This window comes from Myotis davidii, unplaced genomic scaffold, assembly GCF_000327345.1.
Source record: "Myotis davidii unplaced genomic scaffold, ASM32734v1 scaffold262, whole genome shotgun sequence".
NCBI lineage: Eukaryota > Metazoa > Chordata > Mammalia > Chiroptera > Vespertilionidae > Myotis > Myotis davidii.
In genome coordinates this window covers 691,321-696,787 of record NW_006293541.1, presented here as the reverse complement: position 1 = coordinate 696,787, position 5,467 = coordinate 691,321, and the positions used below count along the sequence as shown (strand labels likewise).

At 57.5% G+C, this 5,467-nt stretch overlaps 1 protein-coding gene across 2 annotated transcripts in view; it reads right to left on the bottom strand.

The window, feature by feature from the left end:
* PHACTR3 (phosphatase and actin regulator 3) overlaps positions 1-3,503 on the bottom strand; it is a 104,661-nt gene extending 101,158 nt beyond the window's left edge. For both annotated transcript variants that reach the window (XM_006767245.2, XM_015566209.1), the window contains exon 1: positions 3,482-3,503. The gene's annotated coding sequence lies outside the window, so the exon portion shown is untranslated. The remainder of the gene's footprint in view (positions 1-3,481) is intronic.
* Between the last annotated feature and the right edge of the window lie 1,964 nt (positions 3,504-5,467).

Genomic DNA, 5,467 nt, shown 5'->3' with positions numbered 1-5,467 from the left:
TCTCATCATCTGTTATCATCACCATCACCATCACCATCACTGTCACCACCATCACCATCATCACAGCAGCTCCCATTTACATATCAGTTATCAGGTGCCAGGCACTGACACTGTTCCAGGACCTTTAAATCCTATATAATAAAAGGCTAATATGCAAATTATCCCCTTGGGAGTTTGACCACCCACTATGATGTGTGCTGACCACCTGGGAGTGGCACAGAACAAAGGAAGGACCCGGCCGGAGGCCCTGACCGCCAGCCAGGCCTGGGACCCTACCCGTGCACGCATTTTATAGGTGAGGAGACTGAGGTGTAAAGGGTTCAAATAGAGTTGGCCAAGGTCATTTGGATAGAACTCGGGGTCACATGTGGGCCTCTAGGTTCCTGACCACCCTTCTCATCCATGTTTGATCTCATTCTGACATCACACTGTGCTCCAAGAGCCAGACACCTTGCCGGGCTCTACCACATGGTATGGAGGCTGGACCTGTGAATTCAGAAGGAAAACCCTCACACAGGAAAAGGCAGGAACAGGATGCAGCCCCAACCCTTGCAGGGTGAATGGTGCAGCCCTCACCCATGCCTTCATTCATTCATTCATTCATTCATTCGTTCATCGTTCGTTCACCTGAGAGTTACCGGTGGTCTGGTCTAGGCACTAACAGTGCAGGAAATGACAGGCGAGTTGCCACAGTGTCTCAGGCCCTACACGTATGGAATTCCATTATTTTTGGGGGGGGAGAGGGTAATTCCCAGGAAGTAGGGAGCTTGTATTTGGGGTAAGAATTCACAAGTTTTTTAACCCAGCTCGAGGAGAGGACTTCCTCCCAGGAGTAGTAGGACAGCCCACAGGAGACAGGGACTGGAGCACAATCGCATCCCGAGGACTCACTGGATCAACAACCAACAGTACCTCCAAGCCGTGAGTCCACGCACGTGTGGGGCACACCCAGAGCTCAGCTCTAAACCCCACGGTGCCTCGACTTCCCCACTCTCAGCACCCACGAGGAAGCAAAGCTGGGTCCGAAGCCCTATTGACGTTTTTAACGTGCCGATACCATTGTTGGACTTGCTGAAAGGCATGAAGAACAGTGTAACGAACACCCCCAGGCTCGCAGTTGTTCACACCTGCTGTCCAGGCGTCACAGGTTCATGCCCACATCCTTCTCTCTCAGACGCGGCCTGCTCACCATCTCCACGTTGCTCCCAAGTGGGGAGCCCTCACCTCCATCCCACTGACACAGCATTATCTCATCTAACACCGTTAAGAAATACCCAGCCCCTATGATAAAATAAAGGTTTTCCCTAAACTCTCATTTCTTTTACAATGAAGGGTCCCTCTTTACAGCCATCTGGACAGAATGTGCAACCTCTCCGCCTTCGGAATGTCTAAGCTGCCTCTCGACAGGCAGGCTATCCCACCCCTACATCTCACTGACCCTCCACGGAGGTGACGGCGTGATCCTGAGAGTGCTGCAGGCCAGCAGCAGCACCTGGGTACACGCTAGAAATGCAGGTCCTCACGGCCCAGACCTGCAGAACCAGGACCTCGGTGGGTGGGGTGGGACCCAAGGCAGGTCCTCAGCCCAGAGGGCTAGCAGCTGGAGGAAGGTCCCCCCACTTCCCCCACTCCCCTCCCCCCGTGCGCAGGGCCGGCTGGGCAATCAGCACAGAAATGAAAGGAAAGGAGGTTTTATTCTGTCTGCATCTTTGGGAGTTAACTGGTCATCTCTCGACTCCTCACCTGAGTAATAATAATTCTTTGTGCTCTGGCAGGACTTCTGCCCCATAACGCAGATGGCAGAACCTCTGCAAATAGAGGGATTCGGCTGTGACATGTCAAATTATGTCAAGATGCAATGAAGAGAGGGGGCTGGAAACAGCAGCGCACGGCCGAGCAACCCTGGGCCCAGGAAGAAGCTGCCCGCGGCCAGGCCTCGGCTCCCAGACACTGCCCATCGGCCGCGTGCCCTCGCGCCACAGCTTCAGGCCTGCAAAGCCGAAGACCCCGGGGGAGGCGGGAGCAGGCAGGTTCCTCCTGAAGATGACGTCTTATAGTTTAAAAACAGGATGTGCACGATAGGAGCAGTCTCCCGCAAGCAGAGCATTATGTAACCACGATGTGATTACAACCCGCATCAAGTCGCAGGCTGCGGGTCGATACCACTGACGCAGGGCTCACTGGCTGGCAACCAAGCGAATACCTATGTATCTGTGCATGGACTGCACTCTCCATTCCACAAAGGCAGGGAACTGCAGGCAGAGCTCCCGAGGGGTGTGGTGAGGGAGGGAAGATCATAGATGGGGCAGGGAGAGTGGTTTTCAGCGCCGGTCCCTGGGCCGACCTGGGGGAAGCATGGGCTTGAACCACAGCCCCTGTGCAGACTCTCCCTGGGACGTTTGCTCCTCGGGCAGAGTGGCGCCAGGTGACAACGATGACAAAGGCTGCAGCACCACTGTTCCTGCTCCTCTCCTCGGTGAGACAATACACCCTGTTTCTGAATGGACCTCAAGCCGGTGTCTTTATGCTGCGTTACATGCAGATTTAGTAACCGGCCACCATCCTGTGCGTGTGCTTAATTCTGTCCGTCATCCTCCGGGAGTAACAGCAGCAACCGCACCGGAGGCTGCTGGCGACCTCCTCCCCGCGGAGCAGCGAGCAGCGGGGGGGAGGGCCCGGCTTTCAGACACCTGTCCTCCCCTCCATTCCTTGTGACCCACCATTTCCCTCCGGGTCCAAAAACACGCAGCTCAGAAGCACAGCAGGGCACCATCCCACCCAGAATCCAATCCTGCTTCCAAGATGTTCACGTGACCCTTATTCACACCAGGAAGTAGCTTCCTGTGCTCCCAGCTCCAGATATCCAACCCCACTTGCCAAACCCACAGATGATCCTAAATACAGAACCCAGGGGGGCAGAATGTGCGCTCCTGCCCGCCCCGCGGGCGTCCGGGCGTCCGTGGCGGAGATTCCCGGGGACAATGACCCAGAGACAATTCTTCCAGCCGCTAAATCAAGGCTGCAGCCTCCCCTGTCGGAAACCCCCCTGCTTTGAGTTTTTACAAACCTGGCTTTGAGCAGGACCGCATGCAGTCCACGGCCCAGCAGCCATTACTTCCTGGAACTGCTTTTACAAGCTGGAGGTGAACAGGCACCAAATGGAACTTCCAAATTTAGCCCAGAGGAGTAGGTTAAAAGAACATTCGTGTGGAAACAAAAGACTCTTTGGGGCGCTTGGCTGAGGCTCCTGGCTGCCTCACCTGGCTACACGCCCCCCCGCCCCACAACGAGAAAGGGGTATTGGCTATTCCTCACCCTGGACCCCACTGTGGCCACTTGATTCAAGGTAGGAGAGAGGCCACTCTCCAGCTGCTGGCCCTGCTGCTGTGCAAAGCATTTGCCTTTAAGAGGACCCCGAAAGCACCCCGCAAAGGATGCCGGCTCCCCTCCCACCCCCAGGAGCCTGGGGGATTACACTTACCCCGTGGTGAAAGGAGTGCTCTGAATTAAGGTCCTCATCCCCTCAGGAAAGGGCGTCCTGGAGGCTCCCGGTCCGTCTCCCCAGCCTCCCCCAGAGGTATTTGGCAAAGAGCCCCACTGCTCTCAGGACTCACTCATGGCTCCGGGAACAACCCCCACCGTGCACAGAACTGCAATTGTCAGGAAGTTCCTGTCTGCCTTTTGGGGCTGAACACCATTATTATCTGTAAACATTTTTAAATGCAGACGGTGCAGGAGTGTGGGCTGGGGGTGGGGGGTGGGGGTGAGGGGGGCTGCCCAGGGCCTGAGGAGTCAGCTCAGGCCCCGAGCACCCACACACGTCTCCAACAAGCCCCCAGCTCTGCTCAGGGCCCAGGCAGGCAGCTGGTCGGAGCCTGGCAAAAACTGCCAGAAGCAAAGCCCTAAATCCCATATACAACTCCCACCGGGCAAGGTCCAGGAACTAACCACAGGGCGCTCACCCTTCTCAGGCCCCTGCCCCCTGCAGCCATGTGGACCTTGGCCAGAGGGCACCTTGGCCCTGCACAGTCGTGAGGTGGGTGCCCCCATCTTAGAGCAGGCGGCTGCCCCGAGCCAAACCCCAGGCCACAGCGGGAGAACAGGGTCCTGACGCAACCGCAGAACAAAAGATGTGGAAGGCCCTCACTGCACTCGGAGGGCCCAGCCCGTCCTGCTGATGCAGTACATTCAGGGATGGGCTGGTCTCCGCAGAAGGAAACTCCCTCCGAATGCCAGGCTCCCCAGGAGGCATTCGTGCCCTGGGACCTGCATCAGGAGGACGGTCCATCTACAGATTCCCCCCAAGAGATCCGGGAGCTCTCACTTTGCCGGGAATTTCCAATATGTGACTAGGTTCTCCCAAGAGGCCACGGAGGGAGGGATCCCAGCCCCATTCTACAGAGGGGCAAACTGAGACCCAAGGAGGCTCAGCAATGGGCAGGGGGGAGGGAGGCCTGGCACAGCTGGGGACACTCCGGCCACACTGATTAATCATGAGATGACAAGTGAATCAGGATTGCCCTAGAAAACCCCACGTTTATAAATCGTCAAACCATATTGGTTTGGACACTGGAGAGACACAAGAGGAGTGGGGTGCCCTCTGCCCTCTGATCCTTTACAACGCACTGCAACAGGCAGGTCTGGTCTATGGACCAGATTCCTTGGCTCAGTTTCCTCCTCACCAACCCCTTGGACGCCAGCCTAGTGACCCGTGCTCACCTCTGGCCATGAGCCTGTGGCAGCCGCCTCCTACCTCCCCCGGCCTTGCCGGCCACCCTGGGTCTATGCACCAGGGTGAGTGGGCTGGGGCAGGGGGACAGAGGGGATATGGGGTTGAGGAGCAGGGATGGTGGAGGGGATGAGGATAGGCACAGGTGTGCTGAGAGGAGAGCCTCCGTGGGGATGAGGGCCAGATATCCTGTCCCCATGTGCCCCCCATGCCCCCCGCGCCCTGTATCTTCATGTGCCATCTGCAGAGTACAAGTCCCTTTTGCTCCTCACACTCAGAAGGTGCGCTCTCCCTCTCCCTGATGTCCAGGGGAGAAAACTGAGGCCTAGTTAGGACAGTCACTGCCGAGGTCACAAGGAACAGAGAGGGGATCCCAGAGCCCAGGTCATAGCCGGGACCACTGCGCCAAGTCCCAGGTCATCTCATTACCGACCCCACACCTGGGAGAGGCGGGCATTCTCACAGGCTGAGAGGCACCCCGAGGGGAAGAGTGATCCCCCTGCCCCGTCTCACCTCCCCCCAGCCTCCCATCTTCCCAGGTTGGGGCCACACCTCCTGGCTGCTATTTCTTTCCAATGCCGCCTCCCCACCCCCACGGTCCACGTGGCCAATAGCACGGGAGGCTCATTCCCGGGACCCCCACCACCTCCTGGCCCCACCACCCACTTTTCTCATTTCTGGTTCCAAGCAGATAGCTTAGTGGACGCTGGGGAAATGCCACCATGGCACCATGCTCTC